This window comes from Lissotriton helveticus, chromosome 4_1 (assembly GCF_964261635.1).
Source record: "Lissotriton helveticus chromosome 4_1, aLisHel1.1, whole genome shotgun sequence".
Classification (NCBI taxonomy): Eukaryota; Metazoa; Chordata; class Amphibia; order Caudata; family Salamandridae; genus Lissotriton; species Lissotriton helveticus.
This window is the reverse complement of record NC_136063.1, coordinates 226,603,476-226,624,597: the sequence shown is the minus strand read 5'-3', so window position 1 is coordinate 226,624,597 and position 21,122 is coordinate 226,603,476.

Sequence of the window (21,122 nt, the reverse complement as noted above, 5' to 3'; positions counted from 1 at the left end):
GGGGGGGGTGTTAGCCATACACACACTCTGATGCTGGGCACTGGTGGGCAGTGGGGGGTGGTGTTAGCCATACACACACTCTGATGCTGGGCACTGGTTGGCAGGGGGGGGTGTTAGCCATACACACACTCTGATGCTGGGCACTGGTGGGCAGTGGGGGGGTGTTAGCCATACACACACTCTGATGCTGGGCACTAGTGGGCAGTGGGGGGGGGGGGTGTTAGCCATACACACACTCTGATGCTGGGCACTGGTGGGCAGTGGGGGGGGGGGGTGTTAGCCATACACACACTCTGATGCTGGGCACTGGTGGGCAGGGGGGGTGTTAGCCATACACACACTCTGATGCTGGGCACTGGTGGGCAGTGGGGGGGGGGTGTTAGCCATACACACACTCTGATGCTGGGCACTGGTGGGCAGTGGGGGGGGTGTTAGCCATACACACACTCTGATGCTGGGCACTGGTGGGCAGCTGGGGGGGGTGTTAGCCATACACACACTCTGATGCTGGGCACTGGTGGGCAGTGGGGGGGTGTTAGCCATACACACACTCTGATGCTGGGCACTGGTGGGCAGGGGGGGTGTTAGCCATACACACACTCTGATGCTGGGCACTGGTGGGCAGTGGGGGGGTGTTAGCCATACACACACTCTGATGCTGGGCACTGGTGGGCAGTGGGGGGGGTCTCAGACACCCACTCTGATGCTGGGCACTGGTGGGCAGTGGGGGGGCTCAGCCACACACTCTGATACTTACACTTACAATTACTTAGCAGACGTATGTTCCACACGTCTATTACACTGGTGAAGTGCGGTGACGTACTTCGATGACGTACATGCGGCACATATTCCACTGGTGTTGTGCGGTAACTTACCGTACCCCGAGGTCGATGACGTAGGTGCGGTACGTCTCCGTATTCCACTGATGTTGTGCGGTGACGTACCGTGCCCCGAGGTCGATGACGTAGGTGCGGTACGTCTCCGTATTCCACTGGTGTTGTGCGGTGACGTACCCTACCCCGAGGCGATGACATAGGTGCGGTACGTCTCCGTATTCCACTGGTGTTGTGTGGTGACGTACCGTACCCCGAGGTCGATGACGTAGGTGCGGTACGTCTCCGTATTCCACTGGTGTTGTGCGGTGACGTACCGTACCCCGAGGTCGATGACGTAGGTGCGGTACGTCTCCGTATTCCACTGGTGTTGTGCGGTGACGTACAGTACCCCGAGGTCGATGACGTAGGTGCGGTACGTCTCCGTATTCCACTGGTGTTGTGCGGTGATGTACCGTACCCCGAGGTCGATGACGTAGGTGCGGTACGTCTCCGTATTCCACTGGTGTTGTGCGGTGACGTACCGTACCCCGAGGTCGATGACGTAGGTGCGGTATGTCTCCGTATTCCACTGGTGAAGTGCGGGAGTGTGTGGCGCAACTTACCCACACATTACAGTCGTGCAATGGAGATGTGCGCGTGTGGCAACACGTACAGGTATTTTGAAGTTCATTGTACTCACCTTCTGCGCCGTCGTCGGTTTCTAAGTACGAGGTGGTGGCCGTACAGGATAGGGATGAGACGGACGATGGCGTTCATGTCCTGCTTGTCGCGTACCGGCGTGCAGTTCGTGCAGGAGTGTGGTTTTACTGTAGTTTTGAGCTCTTGTCGAATAAGAGCCGTACGGAGTGTGTGCTACACGGATCGTACTTCCTGGTTCGGGAGACGCGGTCTTTTTACGTCCGGACGTAGCGTGTAACGTCAGCCGACAGCAATTCGTATGGACGTTCGATTCGGACGGCGTTTTTTACGAGTCGTACGGAGTGACGCTTTAGATTGTGATCGTACTTGCTGATTCTTACGTGGACGCCTACGGGTACGATTCGTACGGGGAAAAACGCTCCGAACTGCTATTCGGAGCGCTTTTTAACAGATCGGAATCGACGCCTTTATCTCCTGCGGCATATGGAGGCTGCAAAGTATGTTGTGCATCAGTCACACGTTTTTAAGATTCCTTAGTGGTAGCTAGATGATATTGGTTCTAATTGTTGGATGGTCACTAAATTTTGTACATAGTCACATACTGAATGGTTTGCTAAATGTTGTACAATCTATCCTAGAATGCTTGTTGGCTGACAACCAAGAGCACAAAAAAATAGGGACATATCGATGGATGAATGATCTGCATTATTGTAGGCAAATTCTAATGCCCATAATAGTTCTGACCATTCTTGTTCACAATCTGTTAACATACAGTGTAGATATTGCTCTATGGTTTGGTTTATGCGTTCTGTCAAACAATCTGTTTGCGGATGATAACTAGATGAGGTGCGGACTTCCATGTGTAATGCTTTTCCCAATCGTTGCCAAAAATGAGAAATAAATTGGGAACCTCTGTCTGAAATTACTACAAAGGGAATTCCATGCAATCGGACAATTTCCTTCATGAATACATGAGTCAATTCTTTTGCTGTTGGTAATTTCCTTAGAGGAATAAAGTGGTTCATACGTGTAAAATGATCTATAACAGTCAAAATGGTAGAATAACCAGCTGAAGTACGAGGTAAATCCACAATAAAATCAAGGGATACTGTATGCCATGGTTGCAGAGGTATGGGTAATGGATGTAACAATCCACGTGGGGCATGGTGCACTGTTTTGTTCTGTGTACAAACAGCACAAGTGTCCACAAATGTTTGTATGTCATTAAACATGGAAGGGCACCAATAACCTCTTTTTTATTAACTGATAAGTTTTTGTAATTCCAAGATGTGCTGATATAGGTGTAGCATGATGTAACTGCACAATTCGATTTTGTAATTGAGGAGATGGTTCAAATACTTGATCATTCATATAAAGAAGGTAATTTCTCCATTGTAATAAAGGGTGATCTTTTTGCCAGTCCTGAGCTTCTTTTGTTTCTGACTTGATGTCACTATTGATCACACCCACTTAAAAGCATTGTGCGGGTAATATAGGTTGTGGGTTCTCTTGTTTTGTACTTAATTCATCACTTATCCCTATTCGTGATAAAGCATCTGCTTTATTAGTTATTTTTCCTGGTAGATAAGTGATGAGAAAATTGTAGTCATTAAAAAACAAAGTCCATCGCAATTGGCGGGCAGAAAGAGCTTTGACAGATTGTACTGATTGTAAATTACGATGGTCGGTATAAATTGTAACAGGATGATGAGCAACCAACAAGTAATGTCGCCACTCTTCAAAAACAGCTTTTATTGACAATAATTCTCTGTCGGCTCGAGCATAATTTTGCTCTGTAGGTGATAATTTCCTAGAATAATATGCTATGGGAAGCATCTGACCAGTATTTTTATGTCTCTGGGATAAAATGCCCCCTATGGCAAATTGACAGTCATCTGCTTCGACTATGAAGGGCTGAGTGGGGTTAGGATGCATCAAGATAGGAGCTGTGGTGAATAGTTTTTTCAAATTTTGAAAAGCTTGTTCAGCTGCACGATCCCATTTGAATTTGGTATTTTTTCTTAACAATTAGTGATTGGGGTTATGAGTTTAGAAAAATTATGAATGAACCGTCTACAGAAATTGCGAGCCTAAAGAAACTTTGGATTTGTTTTACAGATGTAGGGCTCGGCCATGTGAGAACTGCTTGCATTTTCTTCGCGTGGAAGGGTTTTACCCGGAGAGTGGTATCTTTATAGAGACGTGTCCTGCACATAGGTGTTTTTCGCGTCCTGTACGTAGGTGTTGGTTGAATAGGGACGAGTGATACTTGCAGGTAAGAAATAATATTTTTGGAAACATCACAGTTGTTAATATCGTTTGCAAAAATATAGTTGTTTAAAATATCAATGTTTTAATTAGTGTTATGTATTTTAGTATGTATTTGAAAAATATGTGATCTATTTTTTTGTATATAAATGTGTTTAGTTTTCTAATATATGTGTTACATTTTTTGTAGTTATTAATTTTATCTTAATTAAATGTTGCTTTTTTAGGTTTTGTAGCAGGTTGTGGTTTTATAGAGGATTCGGGTGGGAAGTAATTAAATTATAATCAATTGATCATAATTTGATATGTATTAGTATTTGTTTAATTAAGATTTTATAGTGTTAATGGTGGGCAACAATGTATTATTATTATTAATTATTAGTTGTTAATTATTGTTCAATAATTAATTGGAAATTATGTTAATTGTGTCATTTTGTAGGAGCGCATTGTGGGTTTATAGGGGAATAAGGTGGGAAGTAATTTAATTATAATAAATATATTAATATTTTTTATTTATTAGCATGCATTTAATTTATATGTTATAGTGTTAATTGTGAGTAATTTTATTATTAAATATGTAGTAATTGGTTGTTAACTATTATTCATTAATTAATTTGTGATTAATTATGTTAATTGTGTCATGTTTTTAGGAGTGGGTGGTGGAGTTTATTGGAGAATAGGATTGGAAGTAATGTATTTATAATTATTTATTTATTGTTTGTTAATTAATGCTAATTAATTAATTAAAATTAAAATATGGCAATTGTGCAATACATTTTTGATGTAAGTTGTGGGGTTTATAGTGGTAATGGGTGGGAAATAAATTCTTTTAAATTAATTAATAAGTTGTTTTTAATTGATATTAATTTATTAATGTAGAATTAGTTATGGAAATTGTGTAATGATTTTTAGGTGTGGGTTGTGGTGTTTATTGGGGTAGAGGGTGGAAAGTAATTTATGTCTAATTAATTAATAATTCGTTGATTATTAATAATAATTTATCAATTGATATAGATATTTATGGTAAGTGTTTTTTGTTATTTTGTGTGTGTGTTATGTTTTTATAGGGGTAAAGTTTGGAGAGTAAATACATTTGTGTTTGTTTAATTTTTTTAAATTATTAATAATTGTTTCATTGATAATTATGTAAATTATGGAGGTACATATAAAAAAATTACATGTGGGTTGTGAATTGTGTGGGATTATAGGGTAGGAAAACAAAAAATCTTACATTTATATAACAAATAATGGTTTTGTTTATAAATATTTTCTATTAAAAAATAGTTTTTTGTTTTTAAATTAATTTTTAGTTTTTTTAAATAATTTGTCTAGGTGTTTGTTAGGTCTTTTTAACATTCCAAGCTGTTTCTATCTTTTGTAATATTTAAAACTTTTATATATGTTTTATTTTTTTGTTTTTTAAAATCTTTTGTGTTGTTGTTGTTAATTTGTTTGTTTTTAATTTTGAACTGACTCCAGTGGAAATATTAGTTTTTACCCTTCCGCTATCCAACACTTTCGCTACTGTTTCACCCACTGGAGTGGGAATAGTAATTATAATCTCTCCTCTATCCAACACTTTCCCTCCTGTTGCACCCACTGGAGTGGGAATACTAATTTTTACCCCTCCGCTATCCAACATTTTCCCTACTGTTGCACTCACTGGAGTCTAAATATTAAGTTTTACCCCTCTGCTATCCAACACTTTCCCTACTGATGCACTCAATGGAGTGCAAAATGAAATTTTAAAGACTATTAAATTATTTAATGTTCAAATTTATAATATATATATTTATATTAGATTTTATGTTATAAGTGTATGTAAATGTATATATATTTAATTGTAAATTTGTCTTTATTCATAGAATTAGAAAATACATTAAAATGAATAGTTTTATAATTGTTTTAAAGGAAATAGATATATATATATATATATTCACTGAAAAAACCATAGGTTAGAGACCATATATAGTTAGCTGGACATTTTATTGACATAAAACCAATGAAATTCCATATATAGTTAGTTGCACTAACTATATATCGCGCACCCGCAATCCACTGCTGATGATGTCACATATTACATCATTCATGACATGGTCAGTGACATCACTGATGACATCACTGATGACATCTCAAATGACATCACTGATGACATCACTGATAACAACATCCAGTGATTTTTTGTTTCTGTAAAGTTTAAATATGTCTTACATATTGAAGAATGAGTGGATGTGTAAGTGTCTGGACGAAGGATTTAGTAGGTGCATGACTGACTGTATGAGTGAGTGATTAAATGTGTCTCACTGAGTGCATGGGTTAGTGACTAAACTGTCTTAATTTGTGCATCATTATGTCTGTTGTTCTGTAAACTGCTGCATGTGTTGATCAGTAGCTATATGAGTAACTATATGGGTTATTGATTGATTGCCCAAGTATTTGTATGGGAGACTGAGTGTGTGTGTGGCTAGCTGGGAGGTGTGTGACTCTGTGCAGATCAATGTGTACTTGTATTAATGATTGTATAAGAAGGTAAGTATGTGTTAGTATATGTTTGAAAATGTAAGGTGCTCTATGTTTAACTGTATAGACAAGAAAATGGAAGTGTCATTGATTCTTTACAGGACTGACTAGGTGTGTGAGTAACTCCATGGATGAGTGGCAGACTGTGAGTGTCTGTATAGGTGTATGAGTGCATATGATAGTGTTGTAAAGATAAGTGATTGTATGTATGAATGATTGTATGGGTGAATGAGTGAAGGTGTGTGTAGACGTAGCAATCAGTGAGTGCGTACGTAGTAACTAGTATTGGTGTGTCAATGGTTTCAAAAATTATACTCTGTATTTAACACTGGGTGAAACAGAGGTTATATTAAAATGTGAGGAGATGCATTGTATTGTCACATGAATGATATCATCAGTGATGTGGTCATTGATGTCAAATGAGATGTCATCAGTGATGTCATCAGTGATGTCATTTGAGATGTCATCAGTGATGTCACTGACCATGTCATGAATGATGTAATATGTGACATCATCAGCAGTGGATTGCGGGTGCGCGATATATAGTTAGTGCAACTAACTATATATGGAATTTCATTGGTTTTATGTCAATAAAATGTCCAGCTAACTATATATGGTCTCTAACCTATGGTTTTTTCAGTGAATTTTCAAGGTTTTGTAAATGCTAATTCCTAACTATATATGGTCTATAACCTATGGTTTTTTCAGTGAATTTTCAAGGTTTTGTAAATGCTAATTCCTAACTATATATGGTCTATAACCTATGGTTTTTTCAGTGAATTTCAATGTTTTTTTAATAGCAAATATCATAAGCTGTCGAATGTCAAGTACGTGGTAAGTAAAAACATTTTCGTGTTTATGCACACTGATCTGCTTTGAATGCTGCCCCCCACCCCTCATTTCTATTAGGAGTACTCTCTCTTTGCAGATAGTGAAGGGTAGTTAACGCAGGCCTTTGCCCCCGTTGTAATCCGTCGTGCCTGCTTCTCTCTCCATTTGATTGATTGTTCTCTTTGGTTCATTCTCTATTTACAAACAAGCACAGAGTCGCAATACTCTGTTTAGTCTTTGCAGATAGCGAAAAATCGTGTAAAAAAACAAAAGGAATCGAGCAAAATCAGTAGGCCACTAATGGGATCTCTTTTTGACCTCGCTAAAATAGAAACATTAGGAACAACCTGTTGAAAATAGCAATGTGTATGTACATAAGCGGCGTTCATTTGTGTTCACAGTACCCCTTGTTGATTGTTTGAATCGAGCATTGAATTGTTCGAAGTTGGTTCTCTTAAGGATCTTCTCTGCCTGCAAACAAGGAAGAATAGGAATATTCTCTCTCCCTTTGCAGATAGTGAAGGGTAGGTAACGCAAGCCTTTAACACGTCGTACCTATTTCATTCCTCATTGATTGATTGATTGTCCGAACATTGACTGTTTGGGAATTAGTTCTTTTTGGAGGTATTCCCTGTTTGCAAATAAACGTAGGAAAATCTTTGCAAGTAGTGAAAGGGTAGGTAATGCGGACCTTTCTCCCCCGTTGTAATCTGTCATGCCTATCTACTCCCCACTGATTGATGCACCTGTTTCACCCGGACCATTTACTAGAGATATCTGGCCCAACAAGAGAGCACCCCTAGTGAAAAGGACATATGCAATAATAACGAAGTGATCACTGTATCCTGTTAACAGAAACTTTAGCATGAAACAACCTGGAAAGAAAAGAATAGGAAAACGAAAATCAGTAGGCCACTGATGAACTTTTTATTAAATAACAAACAAAGAAACGATAACAATACGTAATGATAAAACCTATTATTGTCCTAGAAACAAGAAACGTTAGAAGTAAGCCCGTAATAAGAAACCTGAAAACATCACCCCTCACTGGCCCAAAACGTGTCTGTCCCACCGCCTGCCACGGCCAAATAACGGCAAACTGGGAAAGATAGAAGTCAGCAGACATCCGCCCCATTCTAGAAACTTCCAAAGGGCAACAAGTTTTCGGCTACGCCCAGCCGGAAGCAACACATATAAGGCGGGTCCTGCTGCCACGCCTCGGAGATCATCACGTAGGGTGTAGCCGGAGGAGAGGCCGAGGCCGAGGCCAGCGGGACCCGGCCAGGGGGATTGACAACGCTGGAGAGTTGCAGGGGGGGGAATGTCCGTGTCCTCGACCCTCCCCTCTCTCTCCCAGTCCGGCCGCGGTGGCCCTTGAGAGTTTCAGGTAGTCCCGCCACATTCTCTACCAGTCCGGCCACCAACGGCCGGGGCCGATGGGATCCGGCTGCAGCCGATAAACCAAGGAACCCGTTCATGGGGCCAGAGCAAGGGCCGTCCGGCCGACATCCACCGGAAGCCCGGCCCGAAGACGAACGGGACACTTCTTCTTTCTTGAATAATGGCTTTGACAACACTGGGGGGGATGTCTTGCACATGCCTCCGACCCCCCCCCCCCTCGTCCTCATCGCCTGGTCCGGCCATAACAAATCTCAAGCGAGACGCCGTGGGGTGCACTGGGAGGGAGAGACGGTGCGAACAGGCCTCTCCCGCCTCCCCAGTGGAGGCTTCCCACCTGCACCCTCAGCGCTCCAGGCGCCCGGAAAAGGGTTCTTCCACTGTGGCGATGCTGCAACGTCTCGCCCGGCAGGGTGGAGCCCGTCCGCTCATTTGACCCCGCGATCGCCAGTAGCTACCGAACTCTCAAAATGGCGATCGACGTGGCAAGAGCGGGCCCAGCATAAAGAAATGGCCCGGTCACTGGTTGACTCCACCACAGTAGTCCTCCACGACCTTGAAGATTCTAGAGGAGCCGCGGGAGTCTCCGACCCCCGCAGACACCCCCGATGGGGAATGACTGCCATGATCGCCCGTGGAGTGACGAAACTGTATCCGCGGGACATCGGCGCTCCCATGCTGGCGCCAGCCTCACTTTGAATTACTAGAATCCTGCAAACCTCAGTTCTGGTGAAAGCACACTGTGACCCGGTAGGAAAAATTGTTGCACCCCCTCCCCTTTTTGACTGATAGTTCAAACCACCGATCCTTTCCTTTGCCCTTTTACCAGAACTTTGGACTGCCTCCCCCTCTTTTACATTTTCTAGAGAAAACAAAACATTAACCACTACATTAGCATAGCAGTTGACACCAGAACTGTTTTCAAATTGAAAACCAACAACATCTTCAACAGAATCCTTTTTGTTTCTGCTGTGACCCTGCTACAGCACAGGCATTGTCCCCAGCAGTAATTCTGCAATGCCGGTAAGAATACCTGTGGTGCCTACTGGACTCACTCACCCCCGCGGCGCCCCACGCCGTTATTTGCTGGGCGGCAACTTACTAGACATCACCTTTGTGCCATCTAGATTTCAGCGCATTCTGCTGCCTTGGAACTATTCGCACAACAGACTGCTACTGACGACCCACCCCCAGGCAACATCTTCTGAATTTTCATAATTTGAAAGAACTAGTAACATGTCCTCATCAGGAATTTCCTCATGAAAAGTCTGCAATGATGATTCTTGTAACTCTATGGTCTCCAAACATTCGATAAATTCGCCATCAAGAGATTGATCAAAAAAATCATTCAAGTCATCTCCTCCTTGTGAGAAAATTTCATTATTGGTGCTGTCAATTTCAATAAATGTATTGGATAATTCAAAAGAAATTGCCACGGTCTCTTCGTTGTTTAAATGTTTTTACTGTTTTTGTTTTGTTGTATATATTTATAAGTTATTAAAGTTTTATAATCCTACTACTTTGTTGGAGTGCTATATATTTTTAATGTGACACATAAATGTAAAAACTTTGATGTACAAAGAGTCATCCCTGGAATCTTCCGCTTCAGGCTCGGTCCCCTCCCCAATCACAATACAGGATGGTTTTCAGATAGTAGGAACACGTGTGGTGTGACGGATCTCATCGGGTGTGAGCCTTGATCTACTATAACTCCTTTGAAGAGGGGTGATTCTTTACAGCTGGGGCCATAAACTACATCTGCAGGGCTAGCTGATAGCCTGGACAATCGGACACAGAGGAAGAGGAGTGTCAGAGGGTGCGGTAGTGAATAGGGCGAAAGGGAGGTGTCGGGCGGGCACAGAGTGTGATTCTCAGGGAAGAGCAGCGCAGATGGGGAGAGGTTTATTGCCCATGCATAACACAGAGAGCGGGGGTGACCAGTGCCTGGGGAAGATGCTTGCGAGGGTGGGGAGCCATGCTACGAATCGACAGCGTGCAGAGAGTGGGTCTGGTCAAGGCATCTAAAATGGCTGCCGTGCACGACAAAAGTGTGCAATTTCAAAAAAGGCAAGATGGCGCAAACAATGTTTTTCAACACTTCCTCATTTCCTTCGAATCGAACGTTAACAGACGTTGGTGCATATTACCAAAGTTAAGCGATATTTATCGCTAACGATGCTTACCAACGATTTTTTTACCGCTAAGCATCGTCAGAAATTATCCAAGATAAACCTTGCTATTATCAAGGTTTATCGCAAATGCGATAAAAAACGACCGCAATGCATTAATATCGCTGAAAACTCAGCGATATTCATGCATTACCGAGCTAATGCTCTTAGCCATGTTATCCACCTCCCATTGGATAACATGGCTAAGAACTGCTCAGGGCAGGTGTTAGTTTTTGGAGATATTCGCGCTTAGCGCGAATATCTCCAAAAGTTGGTAATAGGAGATATATATCTTGCATGTTGTAATGCAAATTATTGTGGTATATGGAACTCATACCATAATCTCTCAGGAAAGCAGAAACTGATCCTTTTGGGACCGCCTGAGAAGGCCTAGGGGGTGAGGGGTACTCTACTTTGCCCCCTTTTCACGTTCCGAACTATTTTATTTTACTCTCTTCTGTAATTACACAAAATAGCAGCGATAAGATGCATCAGAGACACACAGTGAGAGAAAGGAGGCCGGAGATGAAGAAGAGATGTCAAATACACATTGGAGATAATATAGTGGGAGAAGGGAAGTAAATATGAGTAAACTTACCATGTAACATAAAAATGTTGCACTCTATACTATAAGTCTCATTTTATACTACAATCACTTCGCTACAACCTCATCAATTAAAAATAAAAATGAATAATGTCTCAAACAATTTTTGATTTCTAAATATAAATTTATTCTTCTGAATTTTCTAAATTTGAAAGAACTAGTAACATGTCCTCATCAGTAATTTCCTCTTCAATCATCTCATCTGGAATCTCCTCATTAAAAGTCTGCAATGATGATTCTTGTAACTCTATGGTCTCCAAACATTCGATAAATTCGCCATCAACAGATTGATCCAAAAAATCATTCAAGTCATCTCCTCCTTGTGACAATATTTCATTATTGGTGCTGTCAATTTCAATCAATGTAGTGGAATCATTCAAGTCATCTCCTCCTTGTGACAATATTTCATTATTGGTGCTGTCAATTTCAATCAATGTAGTGGACAATTCAAAAGAAATTGCCACGGTCTCTTCATTGTGAGCCATTTTATTTTGAAATTGCTTGCTGTAAATTGCAGAAAAAAATAATCACTTTCATTTATCGTTTTTAGTAATACATAATATAAAACTAACTTTATCAAGTATTTAGTATAACAGAAGGACTGCAAATAAATAACAGAAAACATTTTTCAAATTATCTTCAAGTGTACAACATAGTTCCCCTTACAAATTAACAACTCACCTTTTTAAAAGTAGGAGAAGTGTTAGTACTGTGTAAATCAAACACCAGAAATTCACCACCAAAAATTCCTCACAAATGTACCTCAGACAGTAGTATCACAAAATGGCTGTGGTTTCCTCTCATTTGAGATATATACATAACCAATTAACTTTCATCACACACAAATACAAAACCAAAGTAACATTTTAATTGGTTCTAAATTTCAACACTTTCAAATGTGTTTTCCCCATGCAATTTTCCATAGGACATTTACATACGTCTACAGCCTGAATGGCTGAACGGAATTACACCAAACTTGGCAAAATGGTACATCAAACCTAAGAGGTCAGGAAGGATCTACTATGCCCCCTTATGGTCATTTGCCCCTTCGCTTTGGCCTCCTCTTGTCTCTCGATCCTACCGAGAGACAAGATGGCGGCCGCTACGGACTGTTTGGAATGTTTACAGACGCCGGAGAACCAATCAGCTTCGCAAAGCTCCGTAACGCGAAAAGTACGCGAAGCGGAGCGCTGTTACAGATATATATCTTTTTTTGAACGTTAATTTCTCAAAATCCACTGGAGCACATATATTGAGACCTAGCAAAGGCACATCGGGCTACCAGTCCCTAATATTTTGCCAAGTTTCGTGCAAATCCATTCAGCCGTTCGATTATTATTATTATTTATTTTTTTTGCCCCGCGGGGCCCTTTTAAAACCTCCACATCAAACCTAGGGGGTCAGCGAGGATCTACTATGCCCCCTTATGGTCATTTGCCCCTTCGCTTTGGCCTCCTCTTGTCTCTCGATCCTACCGAGAGACAAGATGGCGGCCGCTACGGACTGTTTGGAATGTTCACAGACGCCGGAGAACCAATCAGCTTCGCTTCACAAAGCTCCGTACAGCGAAAAGTCCGCGAACCGGAGCGCTGCCCGGTCCGCTGTTACAGATATATATCTTTTTTTGAACGTTAATTTCTCAAAATCCACTGAAGCACATATATTGAGACCTAGCAAAGGCACATCGGGCTACCAGTCCCTACAATTTTGCCAAGTTTCGTGCAAATCCATTCAGCCGTTCGGGCTAAAAGTGAGGCCAACCGCCCTATGGGAAACTCAATGTTAAAAACACGTTTTGGGACCCCCCTTTTTTCTCGGCCCCCCCTTGACGAAACCCCCCCAAATTTGCGGGGGCTGCTCAGAAACAAAATGTTCCATTTTCCTGAAAATTTCAGCCAATTCCGTCCACAAACGCCAAAGTTATTAGACATAGAATTTTCAAAAATCCCATAGAGAAAAAATCCTAACTATATATACCTACTGGCGACCGCCAGTAGGTAATATATATATTATTAATTATTAATGTGCCATTTTCCTGAAAATTTCAGCCAATTCCGTCCACAAACGCCAAAGTTATTAGACATAGAATTTTCAAAAATCCCATAGAGAAAAAATCCTAACTATATATACCTACTGGCGACCGCCAGTAGGTAATATATATATTACCTACTGGCGGTCGCCAGTAGGTATATATAGTTAGGATTTTTTCTCTATGGGTTTTTTGAAAATTCTATGTCTAATAACTTTGGCGTTTGTGGACGGAATTGGCTGAAATTTTCAGGAAAATGGCACATTTTGTTTCTGAGCAGCCCTTGAAAATTTGGGGGGGGTTCGTCCAGTGGGGGCCGAGAAAAAAGGGGGGTCCCAAAACGTGTTTTTAACATTGAGTTTTCCATAGGGCGGTTGGCCTCACTTTTAGCCCGAACGGCTGAATGGATTTGCACGAAACTTGGCAAAATTGTAGGGACTGGTAGCCCGATGTGCCTTTTGTAGGTCTCAATATATGTGCTCCAGTGGATTTTGAGAAATTAACGTTTAAAAAAAGATATATATCTGTAACAGCGGACCGGTTAGCGCTCTGGTTCGCGGACTTTTCGCGCAACGGAGCTTTGTGAAGCGAAGCTGATTGGTTCTCCGGCGTCTGTCAACATTCCAAACAGTCCGTAGCGGCCGCCATCTTGTCTCTCGGTAGGATCGAGAGACAAGAGGAGGTCAAAACAAAGGGGGAAATAACTATAAGGGGGCATAGTAGATCCTCGCTGACCCCCTAGGTTTGATGTGGAGGTTTTAAAAGGGCCCCGCGGGGCAAAAAAAAATAATAAAAATAATAATTGAACGGCTGAATGGATTTGCACGAAACTTGGCAAAATATTAGGGACTGGTAGCCCGATGTGCCTTTGCTAGGTCTCAATATATGTGCTCCAGTGGATTTTGAGAAATTAACGTTCAAAAAAAGATATATATCTGTAACAGCGCTCCGCTTCGCGTAACGGAGGTTTGCGAAGCTGATTGGTCATTCTGTCACTGGGCTATAGTTGGGCTACATCTGGCTGATATTTGGGCTACATTTGTTTTTTTGTGTGTCTGGCGGCCATCTTTGGGCTACATTGGGCTACATTGGGCTTCATTGGGCTACATTCGGCTAATTAGCAAATAGCTCATCGCAAACTAGGAATGGTAAAGAATCGCTATTTATTCCTTAAAGTTCGCTATTTAGGAAATGCAAATAACTTTGATGATACATATGGCGGTTCATCTCTAACAAGATGAGAAGCATAGGGATAGATTTATGATGACTGGCGCATCACCAGGGATGTGTTAGTCATTCTGTGCCGCTGTTCCGTCACCTATGGTGTGCTGCATTTACAATGCGGCGCATCATGGGGCAAAAACAGCACAGATGCGTGATGTATCTGTGCCGTAAAGGTGGCGCATTGCTGGAGTTGTATCGCAAGTGTGATGAAGCTCCAGCAAGGGTCGGGGGTGCCCCTGTCGCAGGGTTTCTGTTCTCACACAGAACTGTGGACAGAGGATTGGAACCTCGGCGAATTAGGGTGTCCCAAAACTCACGTTAGTAATCAAAAACTATTTAGCAAGCTAGGTACAGTGTCACATTGGATATAACAAACTCTCAATGTTTAGACAATCCAGAATATGAACTTATAGTACCTCAGGATACGTGGAACTCATGAACAGTCGGTCGTTATATATTTCTTAGAAACCAGAACATGGAGTTAAGAAGAACACATGTGTATTTGAAATGTTTATTTACTAATGCCGTCTTCTCAGGCGTAGTACCTTAGATAATAAAAGTACACATATTATCAGTAGCAAAATTACCAGCATAGTTACTAGTACATAAAAAGTGAATGGTGATAGTATGTTAACATGCTGTAAATGAATAAGAGTTAGCAATACTTATAAGCAGCCGCGGGCCGTGGAGGGAGTTACGGTGAGGCAGGGAGGCGGGGAGGGGGAGAAGCAGGGTGGAGAATACAAGTACACATATTATCAGTAGCAAAATTACCAGCATAGTTACTAGTACATAAAAAGCGAATGGTGACAGTATGTTAACATGCTGTAAATGAATAAGAGTTAGCAACACTTATAAGCAGCCGCGGGCCGTGGAGGGAGTTACGGTGGGGCAGGGAGGCGGGGAGGGGGAGGGGCAAGGTAGAGAGGGCTCCACCCTGCTTCTCCCCCTCCCCGCCTCCCTGCCCCATCGTAACTCCCTCCACGGCCCGCGGCTGCTTATATCTCACCCTCCCTAATACACATATTATATTATTTGCTAAGAAGGTCTCTTTGTGTTGGTTTAGGGCGTGTCCATACTTTAGTGTCTTAGATTTGAAGGAATCACATCAGCATACACCAGCTCTCTCTTCATGTGAACCGCATCAAGTGTTGTGTATGTGTGTTCGGCAAAGCAATATAAAACCCGCCTCATGCCCAGAATTGGCAGAAGTTGCACTTATGTTATGAGTATGAAGTCGTGGAGATCAGACCTCATAACAATTCTGTATCGTGTTGTTCTTGAAACTTTAGCACTCGCTGTACAGATATAGTTTAACAAGTAAAGCAGATAGTAGACCAATAACATATTATTCTCATGTAAACCACGATGAACTACTAGGTGGAAAGCTAAAGCAACAACTAAGTGTCGTGTGCAGAAGTTGCAAAAAAGGAAAAATGGCGTTTAAACCGGTAATGAGCCCATGCTAACTTAACACGGTGTAAAGATATCCAGGACCTAGATGACACCTCCTCATGATCCGGAAACGAACTGAATAAGATAATAGAAGTGCCATCTCATGAGAGCAGATTGCAAGTTTATATGTGGACGGTCCGCAAGGTAAAGCATTAAAAACTAGGAAAATTCAATGCTAAAGAAAAATAAAACAGCCAAGTACTTTATCGAGTCTTAAGCCAATAGGCAAGGTAAATAATAAAAACTTGACAAATAAGTCAATGAATTGTCAATGAAATGCTAGTACTCAGCATATCAAACATGAAAAAGGTCTATGACATAACTGTGTATGCAAAATAAGCTGCAACAGCCTCCAATAGGAAGTCACCGTCTTCATCCGAAAACAGTTCAGCCATCCAATTTAAAAGTGGAAAAGAACATACGTGCTCTCCCAGCACCGGATCCTCTATCACCATCAGAGGACAGCTCGGTGGGTTTTCAAGAAAGCTGTGTTCCAAGAAAGACTGTGCTGCCGCCAGTAAATTCCAGGGACCAAGTAGTCCATGCATCAATGCCACAGCCATAATCCTTTCGCCAGGACAAATCAACTCGTGAGTAATGATAGGAGTCATCAGCTGATTAAAGTCGACGTCAGGAGAAACCGGTCCGCAGAGACACAAATCAATGGCCCAATCGAAATCACAGGTCAGGCAGTGAAATACAGGCTGGACACAGGTGAAGTAGGAGAACCGAAAAGATAATCCATATGCCGTGCTTAATATCGCCAACGGCATTGTGCCATAATATTCTAGCATGCAATTGCGGAACAGTGTCAGCAGCTGCAGGGTCGGAGGTTGCATAGGAGGGACATCCATATTTAAAAATGTAAAAAAGCACAAGAGCGTCCGCTGGTAATGCAAGTAAAAATGCAATCCACGAACCAGAGTGGAGAAAATGGAATGAAAGGGAGCAGGGATGACTCCAAAGATTTTCTCAAATGAAGTCACGAGACCACTGGTAACAACTTTAAAAAAGTGTGCCAGGGATTTTGTGGAGGATGCGTTAAAGATAGTCGGAAACATGTTGCTGAAATTGAAAGGCAAACCTGTGTACGGGTGTTCGCTATGTGAAGTACGAAAGTTTCACGGGCCGAACTCAAGGCCACCTCTCTCTGAGACAAAAGAGCTCTTATTCTTGTCATGCCGTTGAAACGTGTCCCAAGGTTGGTATTTGTGGCCAGATTGAAAACTCCCTATGTTCATGTGTGGGAGGAAATAGAACATTTCTGCAGCAAATAACCCGTTCACTTACTGTTACGATAAAAGGAATACTTTTAATTAACTCAGAACAATCTTCATTATTGAGCATCAAATAACTACCATTTTCCAACAACTTGAACGTGGGGATGATAGCAGGAACTGGCGTGCCTTGCAACACGCAAGCCATATTTGGTCGGTGTTTGTTGCATGAATCGTGTAACTGTATGTGCCTACACATTAGTGAATGATCTGGCGTCTCAGTGCATTCCTCTCCATTCAGATAAACTTCTTGATCATCTTTGAAACATCTGTATGTGTATGGAAGCGACCAGACCTCATGAACAAAAGCACTACCTAAAGGTTCATAAAGACCTATTGGTATATATTTCATACAATTTGAAAACTTATATAAAGCAAAAGGCAGCGTTATTAAACCGTGGATAAGGCATGTTGCCAAAAAACCCGCAATCCTCTGCTGATGATGTCACTGAGCATGTCATGAATGATGTAATATGTGACATCATCAGTAGTGGATTATGGGTAATAGTATCTCTAGTTTACTCCCCTATAGCTGTCTTTCTTTTAACATAAGTGTGTGTTTCCTTCCCTTATACTTACTGTTTTTGGTTCGCTTCCAGTTCGCGTACCAGCGAGCGAACTAGGAAGCGAACTAAGAGAAATAGAGGTTGGCACAGTTCCAAATATTGTACCAATTTTTTAATAACGGGGAGGTAGTTCTGAAAAGAACTTTTTTTTTTATTTTTCTGAACGTTTTTTTACTGTTTTTGAATTTTTCGGAACAGTTTTATATTTTTTTGGGTTTTTCTTGGAGGGGGCAATGAAAACGATTCATTGTAAAGGGCTCAACAGGAGCAACAAAACAAAAAAAAGAAGTATTTATTATTTTGGGCGTTTCGGACAAACTTGCATATGATAGTCAATAGCTCTGTTGATCAGAGTGATGCTTCTTTCTCCGTAGGAAATGAATCCATCGCAAAATACGCAGGTGTGTTTTACTTCACCAAATCTCATTTGTATATTTGGCACCATCTCCCTGCCCTCTGGTCCCGTTACTTCCGGTACAACAGATCTTCTGGCCATAATAGGGAGATTATCTAGGTCGTTCCGAAACTGTGCAGCACTGTAGTTGTTAGGATGCCACCTAGTCATATGGCGATGCATTGTGTAGTTTCCGAAACTGTATTTTTTGTCGGTCCCTCTGGACAGTCTATCTTGACATATAAGGCAAGTTACGTATCTTGCATTTACTTTTTTCTGACCTTTGGGAATTTTAAAAAATTGCCAAATGAAGTTTTCTTTCCGGTGAGACGTCTTGGGCTGCTCAGGCAAAAACTGCCTCTCTTCGTGCTCGTCCTCCTGTTCCTCTTCTTCTTCTTCTTGTTGAATTACAACTTGAGCAGGTGGTCCACTCTTCCTTGGATGTGGTGGAGGTGGTGGGGAAGCACCAGCTGAAGCTACTAAAGAAGCCATTGCTCAGTGATCACAAAGGGTCTTTCTCTCACAATGATGAAAGTCAGAGTGAGGAAAGAAGGAGGGATTTTCATCATTTGGGAAAAACAAGAGTTCTCAACCAATCAAAAGTGTTAATTTTAGATTATATGACCTAGTCTTACATCATTAGGAAACCAAAAGTGAAATGAACCAATGAAAAGTGTTATTACCAAGTCACATGACTTGCTGTGTTTACGTTAAGCGCTTTGCAGGGCCTCCCTGTTTGCTTCCAGAAACCTGCGCTTTGGCACTCGCTTCGCGTACCAGTTCGCTAACGTAGCACGTCATATGACGTATCAAGCGACAACGTGGAACGTCATGCGGACGGGAGGCGTCACGATGTTGTTTTCTAACGCGGCACTTGCGGTAAAGAAACGTTTACCGGCTCGCGGTCTATTTCGCAGCATCAAGGTCAGCTAACGGGAAGCTTCCCGATTCGCGAAGCGTGAACGAAGAAAAAAAAATATTTAAAAAAAAAATTATTCATAAACATATAAAATATATTGTTGGATTTAAAGAAGAATACATTTTACAGCTACAGATATTAGCTGTTAAAAAACCAATGAAATTCACAGAAAAAACCATAGGTTATAGACCATATATAGTTAGGAATTAGCATTTACAAAACCTTGAAAATTCACTGAAAAAACCATAGGTTATAGACCATATATAGTTAGGAAATAGCATTTAGAAAACCTTATTTTACTCACACAAAACCATTGAAATTCCATATATAGTTAGTTGCACTAACTATATATCGCGCACCTGCAATCCACTGCTGATGATGTCACATATTACATCATTCATGACATGGTCAGTGACATCACTGATGACATCACTGATGACATCTCAAATGACATCACTGATGACATCACTGATGACAACATCCAGTGACTGTATGCTTCTGTAAAGTTAAAATATGTCTTACATATTGAAGAATGAGTGGATGTATAAGTGTCTGGATGAAGGATTTAGTAGGTGCATGACTGACTGTATAAGTGAGTGATTAAATGTGTCTCACTGAGTGCATGGGTTAGTGACTAAACTGTTTTAAATTGTGCATCATTGTGTCTGTTGTTTTGTAATCTGATGCATGTGTTGATCATTAGCTATATGACTAACTATATGGGTTATTGATTAGTTGCCCAAGTATTTGTATGGGAGACTGAGTGTGTGTGTGGGTGTCTGGGAGGTGTATGACTCTGTGCATAGATGTGTGAGCAGTTGATTCACTAGATGTATGGGTTCAAAAGTGCATGTGGAAACATCTGTATGGGCGGTTGACTGTGTGCATGAGTGTATTGGTGAGTGAATGGATATCTCAGTGCTACATGTCAAAGTAAGTACATATGTAAAACACAGTACATGTGATAGTTGACATATATAAATAACTGTGCATAAGAGCCAGTGAATGTGTGAGTGGCTGTATGGATTATTGTGAACTTGTATCAGGGATTGTATAACAGAGTAAATATGTGTTATTATATGTTCCAATAAGTAAGGTGTGTATAACTATATAGTTGAGGAAATCGAGGTGTGATTGATTCTTTGCAAGACTGACTAGGTGTGTGAGTAACTCCATGGATGAGTGACTGTCTGTGAGTGTCTGTTTACACTGAGTGTATCTAAGGTTATATTAGAGTCTGAAGAGGTTCATTGTATCATCACATGAATGATGTCATCAGTGATGTGATCAGTAATGTCAAATGAGATGTCATCAGTGATGTCATCAGTGATGTCATTTGAGATGTCATCAGTGATGTCATCAGTGATGTCACTGACCATGTCATGAATGATGTAATATGTGACATCATCAGCAGTGGATTGCAGGTGCGCGATATATAGTTAGTGCAACTAACTATATATGGAATTTCAATGGTTTTGTGTGAGTAAAATAAGGTTTTCTAAATGCTATTTCCTAACTATATATGGTCTATAACCTATGGTTTTTTCAGTGAATTTTCAAGGTTTTGTAAATGCTAATTCCTAACTATATATGGTCTATAACGTATGGTTTTTTCTGTGAATATATATATATATATATATATATATATATATATATATATATATATATATATATATATATATATATATATATTACATTTACATATATATATGTTTAAATATTTTTTAAATTACATTTATTTGATTATATTTGTTAAAATGTATAATAAATCTACATAAAATAATTTAAGTTAATGTTATTATTTAACATTAATTTTTAGTAAAACAAAAACATCGATATTTTGCGCATCTATAATTTTTACATCAAAATTTTGTTTCGATATTTTTGTATTTACAATTTTAAATATAGGATGTCGATATTTTTGACATCAATATTTTTGCATCAATATTTGTGTATGGGGATATTTTGGGAATCGATATTCTATCAGTGAACCC